This window comes from Hyla sarda, chromosome 6 (assembly GCF_029499605.1).
Source record: "Hyla sarda isolate aHylSar1 chromosome 6, aHylSar1.hap1, whole genome shotgun sequence".
Taxonomy (NCBI): Eukaryota; Metazoa; Chordata; class Amphibia; order Anura; family Hylidae; genus Hyla; species Hyla sarda.
This window is the reverse complement of record NC_079194.1, coordinates 295448133-295464029: the sequence shown is the minus strand read 5'-3', so window position 1 is coordinate 295464029 and position 15897 is coordinate 295448133. Positions and strand designations below refer to the sequence as shown.

General features: G+C 45.5%; 1 protein-coding gene and 1 long non-coding RNA gene across 3 annotated transcripts in view; one reads left to right on the top strand and one right to left on the bottom strand.

The window, feature by feature from the left end:
- The window catches only part of LOC130277524 (receptor-type tyrosine-protein phosphatase beta-like), a 279946-nt gene that overhangs the window by 149571 nt on the left and 114478 nt on the right, over positions 1–15897 (bottom strand). The window lies entirely within an intron of this gene.
- Positions 6763–15897, top strand: part of LOC130277303 (uncharacterized) — a 103709-nt gene continuing 94574 nt past the window's right edge. The window contains exon 1 of one of the 2 annotated variants that reach the window (XR_008845423.1): positions 6763–7021. This is a non-coding gene — a long non-coding RNA (uncharacterized LOC130277303). Of the gene's footprint in view, positions 7022–7159; positions 7317–15897 lie in introns of those variants that run through there. The other variant, XR_008845422.1, reaches the window with a different exon arrangement.

The window sequence follows — 15897 nt, the reverse complement described above, 5'->3', positions numbered from 1 at the left end:
CCCGCAGACTCCTGCAGCTGGCGTTTTTTTTTTTAAATGAGTGGAAGTGGGGGCCATATGTATATTAAAAGTGCTGTGGGGGGGGGGCAAGATATATAGCGCTGCAGGGGGGGGGCAGACATATAGCCTATATATCTAGCCCCCCAGCACATTTATAATGTGCCCCCCGCAGCGCATTTATAAAGATATGATCCCTGCCGGCACATTTATAAATATATAACCCCGCAGTGTATTTATAATATGCCCCCCACAGTGCATCTGTCATAATATGCGACCGCAGCGCTATATGTGAAAAGTATTCTATCAGCAGCACATCGGGCCAGCAGCCGGCCGGCCCGATGATGCTGATAGATATACTTTTCACACATAGAGCTGCAGGGGCATATGTATATAGATGCGCTGGAGGGGCCAGATAACACTATATGTCTGCCCCCTGCCTCAGCCCCTGTACTACAACCCCCATAATGGAACAGAGTCTGTTCCATGATGGCGGTAGTAGTACAAACACTAATGTAGCCTCCTCAACCACCGGCAGCCAGGGAATTACTACTCCCATCATGGAAACAAGTATTTTCCATGATGGGAGTAGTAGTAGTCCCTCAGCACTGCAGGAGTCTGCTGATGTCCCCTCTTCTGAGCATGCTCAGATGTGATAACGGATATTATAAACCAGGTGAAAACGGATGAAATTAAAGCCTCATCCGATTGCCATAAACTTCAATGATAAAAATAAAGGCCGTTAATTTACCTGTTTCTTGTGACGGAAGAAAAATTTGTGCATGTGCCGTTTTTTCTTCCGTCACAACTAACGTCCGTTATTCATGACGGGCTATAACGGTTCATGACGGGTAATAAAAAAATTTCATAAACTTGAATGGGATTTTTTAACGGACGTTTATAACGGATCTTTTAACGGATGAATTTTATAGTGTTAATGCAGCCTAAGCCCTGCATTTTGTTTTGTGCTGCACTAGAGTGGGTGATCAGCAGATGGAATCCTAGTTCCCACCAGTAGTAAGAGTCTCACTTCTGCTCGCTTCCCTGGCTAAGGCTGGGTTCACACTACGTTTTCCCCCATACAGGAGCGCATACGGCAGGGGGGAGCTAAAACCTCGTGCTCCCGTATTTCACCGTATGCGCTCCCGTATGTCATTCATTTCAATGAGCCGGCCGGAGTGAAACGTTCGGTCCGGTCGGCTCATTTTTGCGCCGTATGCGCTTTTACAACCGGACCTAAAACCGTGGTTGACCACAGTTTTAGGTCCGGTTGTAAAAGCGCATACGGCGCAAAAATGAGCCGACCGGACCGAACGTTTCACTCCGGCCGGCTCATTGAAATTAATGACATACGGGAGCGCATACGGTGACATACGGGAGCGCGAGGTTTTAGCTCCCCCCTGCCGTATGCGCTCCCATATGGGGGAAAACGTAGTGTGAACCCACCCTTAGGCTGGGTTCACATCACGTTTTCCCCCCATACGGGAGCGCATACGGCAGGGGGGAGCTGAAACCTCGCGCTCCCGTATGCCTTTCTATGCGCTTCCGTATGTAATTAATTTTAATGAGCCGGCCGGAGTGAAACATTCGGTCGGCTCATTTTTGCGCTGTATGCGCTTTTTTCAGGACCTAAAACTGTGGTCAACCACAGTTTTATGTCCGGTTGTAAAAGCGCATACGGTGCAAAATTGAGCTGACCGGACCGTACGTTTCACTCCGGCCGGCTCATTAAAATGAATTACATACGGAAGCGCATAGGAAGGCATACGGGAGCGCAAGGTTTTAGCTGCCCCCTGCCCTATGCGCTCACGTATGGGGGGAAACGTGATGTGAACCCAGCCTTATAACTAGCTATCGCAGAAGGCCCACTCAAAAATTCCATGTGAATGGGCTCCAAGGTTGTGTTCCCACATAAGGTGGTATTCATGCAGCCGAAATCCCACCCCCATGTGTTCACCAATGACTGCGCGATGTTGCTGGGATTATCATGCAACGTGGACACAGCATTGACTGAGGTTGTGAACTGAGGCACAGATGTGAACAGAGGCTAAGAGTGGTGGACCTAGAGCGTCCATGTAACATTCCTAGGATTGCTTCTAAGGAAAACTACAACTGCAGTCACACAATGAAGTGAAAATCTGAATCTGCTACACACCGCAGACAATACCATATAACCGTAACGTATGGCCGTGTGCTCACTCCCTATAAGGAAATTATACTTTTACCTTCTATATTAGCCCCTTAACGACGAAGGACGTATATGTACGTCTTCCGCCGGCTCCCGCGATATGCAGCGGGGTCACGCGGTGTCCCCGCGTCATATCGGGTCGGTCCTGGCGGCAATCAACGGCCAGGACCCGCGGCTAATACAGGACATCACCGATCGCGGTGATGCCCTGTATTAACCCTTCAGACGCGGCGATCAAAGCTGACCGCCGCGTCTGAAATGAAAGTAACCCGGTTGCTCAGTCAGGCTGTTCGGGACCGCCGCGGCATCCCGAACAGCTTACAGGACACCGGGAGGGCCCTCACCTGCCTCCTCGGTGTCCGATCGATGAATGACTGCTCCGTGCCTGAGATCCAGGCAGGAGCAGTCAAGCGCCGATAACAGTGATCACAGGCGTGTTAATACACGCCAGTGATCAGCATGAGAGATCAGTGTGTGCAGTGTTATAGGTCACTATGGGACCTATAACACTGCAAAAAAAAAGTTTAAAAAAAGTGTTAATAAAGGTCATTTAACCCCTTCCCTAATAAAAGTTTGAATCACCCCCCTTTTCCCATAAAAAAAAATACAACAGTGTAAATAAAAATAAACATATGTGGTATCGCCGCGTGCGTTAATGTCCGAACTATAAAAATATATTGTTAATTAAACCACAAGGTCAATGGCGTACACGTAAAAAAATTCCAAAAAATGAGTCCTCATACCGCCCTGTACGTAGAAAAATAAAAAAGTTATAGGGGTCAAAACAGGACATTTTTAAACGTATAAATTTGCCTGCATGTAGTTATGATTTTTTTCCGAAGTACGACAATATCCAACCTATATAAGTAGGGTATCATTTTAACCATATGGACCTACAGAATAATGATAAGGTGTCATTTTTACAGAAACGGAAGCCCCCAAAATTTACAAAATTGCGTTTTTTCTTTGATTTTGTCGCACAATTATTTTTTTTCCCGTTTCGCCGTGAATTTTTGGGTAAAATGACTGATGTCACTGCAAAGTAGAATTGGTGACGTAAAAAATGAGCAATAATATGGATTTTTAGGTGGAAAATTGAAAGGGTTATGATTTTTAAAAGGTAAGGAGGAAAAGTGCAAAAACTGAAAAACCCTGAGTCCTTAACTCCTTGGGGACGGAGGGCGTATGCATACGCCCTAGCGTCCTGTCACTTAAGTACGGAGGGCGTATCCTTACGCCCTCCGTATTTCCGATCACCGAAGCTCGCCGGGCGGTGATCGGACCGGGATGACTGCTGATATCTATCAGCAGGCATCCCGTGGCAATGCCTAGGGGGGTCCTGAGACCCTCCCATGTCGGCGATCGCAGCAAATCGCAGGTCAATTCAGACCTGCGATTTGCCGCGATCCTGGCAAATCGGGTCACTGGTGACCCGATCTCCCGGAAAATAAGCATGATCAGAGACAGCTCCGACCAGCGTAAAGGATAGGAGCGAGGTGGCAGTGTTGCCACCCCCTCCTATCCCCTGCCATTGGTCGGTCAGGCTGACCACCAATGGCAGGAGGGGGGCGGGGGGTTAGAGTTCATTTCCCCCCGCTCTGCCCACCGATTGAAGTCCGTGCAGAGCGGGGGGAACACGGGCGGGGAGGGGGGAGCATGGCCCGGCTTACCTGGACCTTCAGAGGCGGCATCAGGAACCAGCAGCAGCAGGAGGAGCGGCGGCCGTAAAGTGCGCCGCAGAAGGCTGCAGCGAAGATCGCGATAAGTGATCTTCACTGTGGCCTTCTAAAGGCTGAAAAAACTACAACTCCCAGCATGCCCACACAGCCAAAGGCTCTGGGCATGCTGGGAGTTGTAGTTTTGCAACATCTGGAGGGTCACAGTTTGGAGACCACTGTGTAGTGGTCTCTAAACTGTGGTCCTCCAGATGTTGCAAGACTACAACTTTCAGCATGCACTGACTGTCTGGGCATGCTGGGAGTTGTAGTTTTGAAACATCTGAAGTGGCACAGTTTGGAGACCATTATATGGTGGTCTCCAAACTGTAGCCCTCCAGATGTTGCAAAAGTACAATTCCCAGCATGGCCAAACAGTCAGGGATGCTGGAAATGTAGTTCTGCAATATCTGGCCCTTCAGATGTTGCAGAACTACAACTCCCAGCATGCCTGGACAGTCTAGGCATGCTTGGAGTTGTAGTTTTGCAACATCTGGAGGGCTACAGTTTGGAGACCACTACTTAGCGGTTTCTAAACTGTTCTTCCCCAGTTGTTGCATAACTACAACTCCTAGCATGCCCAGACTGTCCAGGCATGCTGGGAGTTGTAGTTCTGCAACATCTGAAGGGCCAGATGTCTCATACGGCAGTGTTTCCTAAACGGCGCCTCCAGCTGTTGCAAAACCACAACTCCCAGTGTTGCCGGGCAGCCATAGACTGTCCTGGCAGGCTGGGAGTCTTGCAACAGCTGGAGGCACCCTGTTTGGGAAACACTGCTGTAGGGTTTTGGTGGAGACAAGCCCCATCCTTGTAACCGGGTCCACCCCTATTGCAAATTCCTAATTTAGGCCTCAAATGTACATGGCACTCTCTCACTTCAGAGCCCTGTCGTATTTCAAGGCAACAGTTTAGGGCCACATATGGGGTATCTTCGTACTCGGGAGAAATCGCGTTACAAATTTTGGGGGGATTTTTCTCCCATTACCCTTTGTAGAAATGGTAAATTTGGGGAAAAAACTGCACTTTAGTGAAATTTTTTTTTTTAATTTACACATTTGAATTTAACAAAAAGTCGTCAAACACCTGTGGGGTGTTAAGGCTCACCGGACCCCTTGTTACGTGCCTTAAGGGGTGTAGTTTCCAAAATAGTAAAAATAGTATGCCATGTGTTTTTTTTTTTGCTGTTCTGGCACCAAAGGGGCTTCCTAAATGTGACATGCCCCCAAAAACCATTTCAGAAAAACGTACTCTCCAAAATCCCGTTGTCGCTCCTTCTCTTCTGAGCCCTCTACTGCGCCCGCCAAACTCGAGAGAAATTGGGTTACAAATTTTTTTTTTTGGGGGGGGGGGGGCTTTTTCTCCTATTTCCCCTTGTAAAATTTCAAAAACTGGGTCTAAAAGAACATGCGAGTGTAAAAAATTAAGATTTTGAATTTTCTCCTTCACTTTGCTGCTATTCCTGTGAAACACCTAAAGGGTTAACACACTTACTGAATGTCATTTTGAATACTTTCGGGGGTGCAGTTTTAATAATGGGGTCATTTGTGGGGTATTTCTAATATGAAGACCCTTCAAATCCACTTCAAACCTGAACTGGTCCCTGAAAAATTCCGATTTTGAAAATTTTGCGAAAAATTGGAAAATTGCTGCTGAACTTTGAAGCCCTCTGGTGTCTTCCAAAAGTAAAAACTCGTCAATTTTATGATGCAAACATAAAGTAGACATATTGTATATGTGAATCAATATATAATTTATTTGGAATGTCTGTTTTCCTTACAAGCAGAGAGCTTCAAAGTTAGAAAAATGCTAAATTTTCTATTTTTTCATCAAATTTTGGAATTTTTCACCAAGAAATGATGCAAGTATTGACAAAAAATTACCACTAACATAAAGTAGAAAAAACAATCTCGGAATCAGAATGAAAATTAAAAACATCCCAGAGTTATTAATTCTTAAAGTGACAGTGGTCAGATGTGCAAAAAATTGCTCCCGTCCTTAGGGTTATAATGGGCTCCGTCCCCAAGGAGTTAAGGGGGTTAAAACATTTTTTTACCTCAGAAAGCCCCCTTTACATTTCCTTACAGACCCAGATTTATCAAACTGTGAGAGAAAAAGTGGAGTAATTTTTCCACAGCGACCAATCACAGCTCAGCTGTTGCTGAGGAAAAATGACTCCACTTTTTCTCTCACAGTTTGATCAATCTGGGCCTATGATAGTGAGGAAATGTCTCCCCATATTACCTTAGTTCTCCTCTGCCCCAGCCTCCCTCCTCTCTGGATCCCCACAATCACCTCTCATTTCCATTTTCCTGTCAGAAACAGTTTTCTTCATATTTGACAGAAATTCCTGTCAGAATCTCCTCATAGACTCCGGTTCGGCCCCTCCACCCCTGAGGTATAGCCACACCCCTCTCTTCTCATTGGCTGCTACTCGCTGTCAATCACCTGTCTCCTGGCAGACTCTCCTCAGAGGCTCTAGACCTGCCCCTCCACCCCTGAGGTATAGCCACACCCCTCTCTTCCCATTGGCTGCTACTCGCTGTCAATCACCTGTCTCCTGGCAGACTCTCCTCAAAGGCTCTAGACCTGCCCCTCCATCCTTAGCTGAAGTACAGCCACACCCCTCTATCCTCATTGGCTGCTACTATCTGTCAATCACCTGTCTCCAGGCAGAATCTCCTCATAGGTTTTTGCGTCCCCTCCATTCTTTACAGTTAGACACACTCCTCTCCTTCCATTGGCTGCTACTAGCTGTCAATCATCTGTCTCCTGCCAGAATCTCCATAGACTCCGGTTCGCACCTCCACCCCTTTTCTGAGGTATAGCCACACCCCTCTCTCTTCATTGGCTGCCACAAGCTGTCAATTACCTGTCTCCAGACACAATCTCCTCATAGAATTTGACCCCACCCCTTCATCAATTCCTGCGGTACAGCCACACCCCTCTCTTCTCATTGGCCGCGACTAGCTGTCAATCACCTGGCTCCAGACAGAATCTCCTCAGGCTAAAGAGAAGGGGGCCGATTTATGCCCATAGCAACCAATCACAGAGCAGTTTGTATTCTGCTCCTTGTAAACTGATGACTGTGTCCTGATTGGTTGATGGGGAACAAAGTAAAAAAGTAAGTCAAACAATTTCCATAAAAAATCTTGGTGTTTATTGTTTCTTCTGCACTACTGCACCCAGCAATCCTTGGAGAGATTTATCAAACTGTGTGAGAGAAAAACTGGAGTTATTTTCCCATAGCAACCAATCACAGCTCAGGTAATGAGCTGAGGTAAAGTGAAAGCTGAGCTGTGATTGGTTGCTGTAGGAAAATCACTCTACTTTTTCTCTCACACAGTTTGATAAATCAAGGGCCCCTATCTGCAGCTCCCTGTCTGACTCATCACACAGCTTTCCTATTCTCCTGAACGGTAAGTATGTCTTATTATACATCCCTTACTCCTATATTGTGACATAATTGGGTGAATCTGCTGCTTAGGAGTCTGTAAAAACATCTGGGGGCAGATTTATCAAAACCTTTCTGGAGGAAAAGTTGCTGAGTTGCCCATAGCAACCAATCAGATCGCTTCTTTCATTTTTGATAAGGCCTCATAAGAAATGAAAAAAGCGATCTGATTGGTTGCTATGGGCAACTCAGGTTTTGATAACTTTCCCCCCTGGGGTTGAGGCTGTAATGGTTGTCACTCGGCTTTCCCACAAGCCTGATATTTTACATTTCTTTTTTCTCTGTGAAAATTGTCTTATGATGTCATTATACAGTGGTCCCTCAAGTTACAATATTAATTGGTTCCAGTACAACCATTGTATGTTGAAACCATTGTATGTTGAGACCAGAACTCTGTGGAAACCTGGTAATTGGTTCTAAAGCCCCAAAATGTCATCCAAAAATAGGAAAAAGTGAGAATTAAAAAAAAAAAAGTAGATAACTAATATAGATAAAGCAAATCCTTACATATAAAAGTAAGAAAGATCTGCTGGGAGCTGTAAATCACTGTCTATGTCAGTGTTTCCCAAGCAGGGAGCCTCCAGCTGTTGCAAAACTACAACTCCCAGCATGCCCGGACAGCCAAAGGCTGTCCGGGCATGCTGGTAGTTGTAGTTTTGCAACAGCTGGGGGCACCCTGCTTGGGAAACACTGGTCTATGTAGAGGACAGGAGCTTCTTCAGGGTCCTTTACACTACATGCAATGTCCTAAAAAAGTAACATGGAGTCGCCCTCATCTGGTGTCCAAAGGAGCAGGTAACCCTGGTACAGGTAAAGTGTACAGAACATGTAATACCTCCCTGTACTGTAGGGGGCACTATCAGACATCAGTCAGTGCATATGCTTCAGTAATACAGGTAAAGTGTACTGAACATGTCATATCTCCCTGTACTGTAGGGGGCACTATTAGACACCAGTCAGTGCATACGCTTCAGTAAGGCTGGGTCCACACTACGTTTTGTCCCATACGGGAGCGCATACGGCAGGGGGGAGCTAAAAGCTCGCGCTCCCGTATGTGACCGTATGCGCTCCCGTATGTCATTCACTTCAATGAGCCGACCGGAGTGAAACGTTCGGTCCGGTCGGCTCATTTTTGCGCCGTATGCGCTTTTACAACCGGACCTAAAACCGTGGTTGACCACAGTTTTAGGTCCGGTTGTAAAAGCGCATACGGCGCAAAAATGAGCCGACCGGACCGAACGTTTCACTCCGGTCGGCTCATTGAAGTGAATGGCATACGGGAGCGCATACGGTCACATACGGGAGCGCGAGCTTTTAGCTCCCCCCTGCCGTATGCGCTCCCGTATGGGACAAAACGTAGTGTGGACCCAGCCTAATACAGGGATTTTACCAGTGAATGCCCATTCTGATTGGTCAGTTCTTCCAGCCATTGACAGGTATCACAGATCTGGACTGTCCGTAGCATGGTATGTTGTGTCTGGTTTCAACTTATAATGGTCCAGAAAAGAACATTGTATGTTGAAACTGTTGTATGTGGAGGCCATTGTAAGTTGAGGGATCACTGTATAACATAATTTTGTCCCATTATTCAGCATTATTATACCCAAAGTAAAGTACAATACTATTTACAACTATGAGGACAACTGTAGTGAACAAATTTAATGAAGGTGACTCCTAGTAGCGCAATTGTGACTTTAAGGGCATGTACACACCTGCGAAACCATTCATCCATGTGCAATACTGTGCCGCAGCGCTCTCTCTGTTGCGGTCAGCCCAGAAACTCCCAGTGATTTTAAAGGGAACTTCAGAGCATAACTGCGCGAAAAAGGGACGTCACTTGTCTTTCGTAAGGTCTCCATCTCCCATTGAAGTTATAGGAGTGGGGGTTTGTAGGTGACGCTGCATGATTTATTATATAGAAATTGGCTCGGTTTCAGCATCAAAAACCACTAGGTTATAAGCCATGTAACCACGCCCTTAGGATCCGTTCACACAAGCAGATTTTGTGCGGATTTTCTGTTACATATTTGCTGCAGAGAATCCGCAGTGAATTTTGCTACCATTAAGTTCAATGGATCTGTGAAAAATCGGCAAATCTGCCGCTATTTCAGATTTTCCCCTGGCCCATTAAAGTCAATGGTAGCAAAATTTGCAAGAAACCCACATGTGTAAATAGACCTTTTGATACTTATTTTGTTGCAGTCAATGGGTAGGAAAATCAACAGCAGAAAATCTTCAGAAAAATAGACATTAAAGGAGTTCTGTAGTTAAAAATAACTTATCTCCTATACAAAGCAGTCCAGCAGTCTGCTGGAAGGGGACGTTCCGACCCCCACAGTGCGCTAGCAGATACGCCCCCTCCATGTACCCCATAGAGATGCATGGAGGGGGCATGTCGGCCGTGGCTTCCTGCGGGGTTCAGAACGGCCGCTTCCGGAAGACTGCAGGGGCCCTGTTCAGGAGATCGCTGGGGGTCCCAGCGTTCGGACCCCCCACGATCTATATCTTATCCCCTATCCAAAGGTAAAGTTATTTTTCACTGCACTACTTTAAACTCTGCACATGTTAATGTTCCATAAGGGTCTGTTCAAATCAGGGTGGGTTCACACCACGTTTTTCAAGTACGTTTCCCGTATACGTTTTCATTATCGAAAACTTAAGGAACCATATTGAAAACCGTATGCATAGACAAATAGTTGAAAACCGGATGCATCCGGTTGCGTACGGTTTGCTTGCAATACGGTTTTCTCCCGTACTCAAAACTGTAGTTGACCACAATTTTGTCTCTGGTTTAAAAATCGCACTGCAACCACATAGTTTTTTTTTAATATGGACATCAATGGGAAACGCACATGTATACGGTTCCATTTGGGAAACCGTATACGGTTTTTACTTTGCACATGCGCATTTGCATCCTAAAGTCCCCACCTAAGACCCCCCCCCATTAAAAATGGATAACATTTTCAAAAACGTATGTTTTTTGTAAAATAAAAGCGGACGAAACTGTATGCACTTTTAAAAACAGTATACGGTTTAAAAACACATACGGTTTACGTTTTCCCATACTGTTCCATCCGTTTGTTTGCCATATGGTTTTCTTTAGAAAAACAGATTGAAACCAGTATGACAAAAACGTAATGTGAACCCAGCCTAAGACATCTCATATATAGAATACTTGCTCCAAAATTGTGTCATTTTTATGCCGTAGAAAAAAATTATTTAATAAATGTTTCTTATTATATTAGTAGGTGTTAAAGGGTAGCTCCCACCATCCTATTTTTTTTTTGCTAGCCCGTTCCACCCCCCCCCCCCCTCCGCTACGGCACTAGCCCGTTCCCTCCTCCAACTAAACCCCCCCCCCCCCCCCGCCCCGCCCCGCATACCCCGTTCCCTCATTACACTGGCAGTTACTGCAGAGTCCGGCAGCGGGCGTGCAGGGACAGCGGCGGTAACGAGGCGGCGGTGGCGATGTTCGGGAGAAGTGGCCTCCCAGCCAGTGGCCGGGGAGCCAATGCGCTCGCTCCCACCTGTCTGATTGACAGGCAGGGAACGAGTGCAGCCTAACTGAAAAAGGACTGATTGCCACTCCAAAATCAGTCCTTTTTCAGTAGCCAGTTTTTAAATGTAAATTAAACCTTTTTAATGAAAAAAAAAATAATAAAAGTATATTAGAGATATGTTGTAGTACATAACTACTACAACATATCAAAAAATAAAGTTGGTGACAGTGCCCATTTAAGGTTGCCTGTCGTCATCTTCTACATGTGTCTGCCGCTCCGTCCTTACCTGTGCAGGTGGATACAGACACCGGGTCTGATTCAGTGATGTTATCGGCAGCTCTTGTATATACCAGGAATGTATATGTTTCTCCTGGGGTCAGATTCTGTATTGTAGCAGAATTATTTGTCACTATTGTATTATTTATCATTGTGGCTGATGAGGTGACATTGGTCTGGACTCTGTAGCTGTAAGACGTCTGATACCCATCAGGATTACTCCACATCAGAGACACAGAATATGAGGTCACATCACTGATCTGTGGAGATTTTACTGACATTGGTTCTGAAATAAGAAGAATTATGTCAGGAAAGCATTTGCTGCAATAACACAGATCTTGTAAACTGAATGTCACGTAATAAACAGCAGGTATCCCTAAAAATGAGAGTCACCTTCAATCAAGCCGATAACTGTGCCTAGCCATACATTCTTATTGTCCATTCCTCATCACTGTCTACATTAACTGGGAGTATAAAGAGAAAACACAGGGAGAACATATAATGCGGAACAAATTAAATTGTGCTAGACATTATTTTTGGGTTGGATTTGAGCCAAAATCTTGGAGCATGGGCTATTCTGTACACGCTCTACTGAAATTTACACCACTTTTTATCGACAAAAGATACCACTCCAAAGTATTTACAAAGTCGTCATTTTCTAGCACCAATTTTTGGAGCATTGTATACCAAATTTAACTTGGCGGGTCATGCTTTCACTTATAAGAAGCCACATATATGCAGGGGAACAATAACAATGGGATTTTTCTAATAGCCGTTTTACCCCGTTATAGTCAGTTATTGATAACGGCCATTATTTTGTGATGGAAGATAGTACGGAAGAAAATAGAAAATAGTTCATGAACTATTTTCTTCCGTACTATCACAAAATAACGGCCGTTATTAATAACGGACTATAACGGGTTAAAACGGCTATTAGAAAAATCCCATAGACTATAATGGGATTTTCTAACGGACGTATAGGATTTTGTTACTGCCGTTTTCTGCTGGTTTTCAGACAGAACTTCATACGGATGTTTAAAAATGGCGAATTTTTGTAGTGTGAAACAAGCCTCAAACTGGTGGAGACAAACTTACCAGTGGATAGAGAGGGAAGTGTCTAATGTGTAGTTATTGGCTGGACGGCCTAGGATTTGGTTATATTTTTGTTGATCCTGCAACCTGTCTAATAAAGCTGGTAAGGAGCCAGACTTGCATGAAGAACTGCTGTTTGCTGCTGAATGAAGTAGAAACGTGTCCTGTGGTGGTGTCAAGGAAGATCCCAGACCTAACCCCAGAGTGAAATTCCTACAATATATATATATATTAGGGATCGACCCATATCGTTTTTTTAGGGCCGATACCGATTAATCAGTGGAGGTTAGGGCCGATAGCCGATAACTTATACCGATATTCCGGTATAAGTTATCGGCTATTTATCCCCCCGCAACACCGCTGCAGACCATTGATTTAAAGCGGGCGCTTTAAATCAATGCACTGCAGTGGCTTTTGCGGTGCCATAGGCCGCCACCGCCACCACCCGCTTCTCACCCCCTATCTGTCAGGGTGGTCCGGGCCATCCTTCCTTCCTGTAGTGTCCGGCGGCATTCCAGGTGGAGGGTGAACCGGTCCGGCCTAGTAACGCAGCATAGACGCCGCTGCGCAGTGACGCCCATGCGCAGCGACGCACCTGACGTCACGGCGTAGCGGCGTCTATGCTGCGTACTAGGCCAGAGCCTGCCCGGAGTGGAGAAGATGACCCCCGGAGAAGGACAGCCCGGACCGGTTCACCCTCCACCCGGAATGCCGCCGGACACTACAGGAAGGATGGATGGCCCAGACCACCCCCATTACGGGTAAGTTTAATTTTTTTTATTGACTCGGAGGGAGGGCAAAAATCCATACCGGTATACCGCCCAGCAATACGGTGGGGGGTGCGACGCGGTGCGGTGGGTCGGGGGGGGGGGGGGGGGGGCGGTCGCGGTGCGGCGGGGGGCGGGGCATTATCGGCTTATCGGCAAGGTAATTGCCGATACCGATAATGCCCAAAATCGTGATTATCGGCCGATAATATGGGCCATACTGATATTCGGTCGATCCCTAATATATATATACACACACACACATAAGTAAGTATTGATGGTGTCCTCCCATCTCTCAAAGGGAGTCATGACCCTCCAGCTGAGCTTTTGACCACAAAGGGCTGCCTCTATAGCACAAGATCCCCTTGGAATAAGAAAATAATATATACAGTGATCCCTCAACTTACAATGGCCTCAACATACAATAGTTTCAACATACAATGTTTTTTTCTGGACCATTGTAGAGATCTGTGAAACAGGTAATTGGCTGGAAGAACCGACCAATCAGAATGGGCATTTACTGGTAAATCACCTGTATTACTGAGGTGCAAGCACTGACTGGCTGTCTGGCAGCGCCCCCTATGGTACAGGGATGAACTACAAGTTCTGTACTACTCCTTACCTATGCCAGGGTTAGCTGCTCCTTTGGACACCAAGTAAAGGTGACTCCATTTGGGACACTGTGTGTACTGTATAGGACCCTGAAGAAGCTCCTGTCCTCTACTTAAACCATTGTTTCCCAACCAGGGTGCCTCCAGCTGTTGCAAAACTACAACTCCCAGCATGCCCGGACAGCCAACGGCTGTCCGGGCATGCTGGGAGTTGTAGTTTTGCAACAGCTGGAGGCACCCTGGTTGGGAAACACTGACATAGACAGTGATTTACAGCTCCCAGCAGCTTTTTATTACTTTCATATGTAAGGTTTTGTTTTAGCTGTATTAGTTATCTACTTATTTTTCTTTATTCCTCGCATTTTCCTATTTTTTGGGTGACATTTTGGTGGCTTCAGAACCAATTACCAGGTTTCCATAGAGTTATGGTCTCAACATACAATGGTTTCAGCATACAATGGTCGTCCTGGAACCAATTAATATTGTAACTTGAGGGACCACTGTATCTTTGAAGCATGTGTGTCCGCATGTTTACTTTTGCATCTTTGCAATCTGTGAATAATGTAGAGCTGTACCCCAAATTCAAGAGGGGGCTGCAGAGAGGTTTATGCCATTTTAGTGTCAACAGAACGCAGCCTAATGTAACAGGTATGGATTCAGTCAATTCATAAGAGCAAAAATCTCATACTTACTGGTGGTGACGTTGTGGCAGCAGCTGGTTGAGTCGTTCCCATAGTGGATCACATATTGTGTACCAGACACAAAGCTCATCAGTGATAAGTTATTTGGGCTGTTATCAGATGCCAGAATCACATTCCCATCTATATCAGTTATATTCTGCAGGGAGAATCCCTCCGCCAGTCCAGTAACACTTATCTGGGTGGTGGACGCCTGGACGCTTATATTTTGGCATTCAGCTATGTCTGTAAAATAAATCATTAACCATAGCAAAGACCTAATACTTAGTAAAGAGAAAAATTGAAGCAACTTTGCAAATAATTTTGATTAAAAACCTCCCACCGTTTTGAGTCTACAGCCCCTATGCAGACCTATGTGCTTTATGCTACAGCCATGTACTACTCTCTTCCCCCTGCCAAAACTTTATGGCCGACATTTATCATTGTCTTTAGACTGTTTTTTTGTGTCCACAAGAGGCACAAAAAGGCGCAAGCAGGGTTTATTTGCGCCTTTTTTGCGCTTTTTTGTTTACACTTTTCTGCTGATTTTGAGTTGCAATCTTCTGATTTTGAGTTGTGATCCACTGATTTTGGCAAGACACACGATATAGAAGGGATTTATGAACTGCGCCTTTTGTAAAAAGGCACAAAAAGGCGCAAAGCCACTGAAAAAGTCTCTAAAACTACACCATCCCAGACCTGGCGTAGCTTTTTAGTGTATGTGAAGAGAGAAATTTTAGAAAATTTTTACCTGCACAAAATTTATCAAATGCTCTGTGAACATTTAATAAATTTGGTGCTCCTACACATTATCAGCACATCAAAAAAAATGTGTAAAAAATGCTTCACTTACACCTACAATCATAAATGTGGGCCTTTATGTCTGTAAACTGCAAAAAGAGGGGGCAGGAGGAATGGTGTAACACACGACATGGGAACAGACTGGGCAGGGTTTGTTTGTGAATCCGTAGACATGGAGACGCATAGATCTTAAAGGGTATGTTCACACGGCGGAATTTCCACAATTCTGCAAAAATTCTGTTTAGCAAAGCTGGCTGAATGGAATTGCGGAATTCCACCAGAATTTTTGAAAAATTACTGTGTTCTCAGAACACAGTATTCCGCAGAAATTTAAGCCTCATTTACTTCAATGGGATTCTGCAACGGAATTCCGCAAAATATAAAAGACTAATCTAAGGGTATGTTCACACTACAGTGTGTGAACGGAATCTCCGCTCGCTGAATTCAGCGAGCGGAGATTCAGCCTGGCAGCCGGCGGTGGCGGTAGGACCGTGCGGCGCTGAGCCATCACCATTGACGGCTATGCAGTGCTCGCGGACTTCCGCGCAAAGAATGAACATGTTCATTCTCTGTGCGGAACAATTTCAGCGGCAGAATTGTCCGCCGCTGAAATTCCGCAGTGTGAACGGGTCTCGCGGAGGCCCATTCACACTAATGTTAAGTTCACACCGCGGAATTCCGCTCGCGAATTCCGCGGGGAATTCCGTAGTGTGAACATACCCTTAATAGAACTGCAGAATGCAATTGAAAACAATAGGTATTAAATATTGGCAACATTTCTGGCAGAAATAGGACATTTTTAAAGGGGTACTCCGCCCCTAG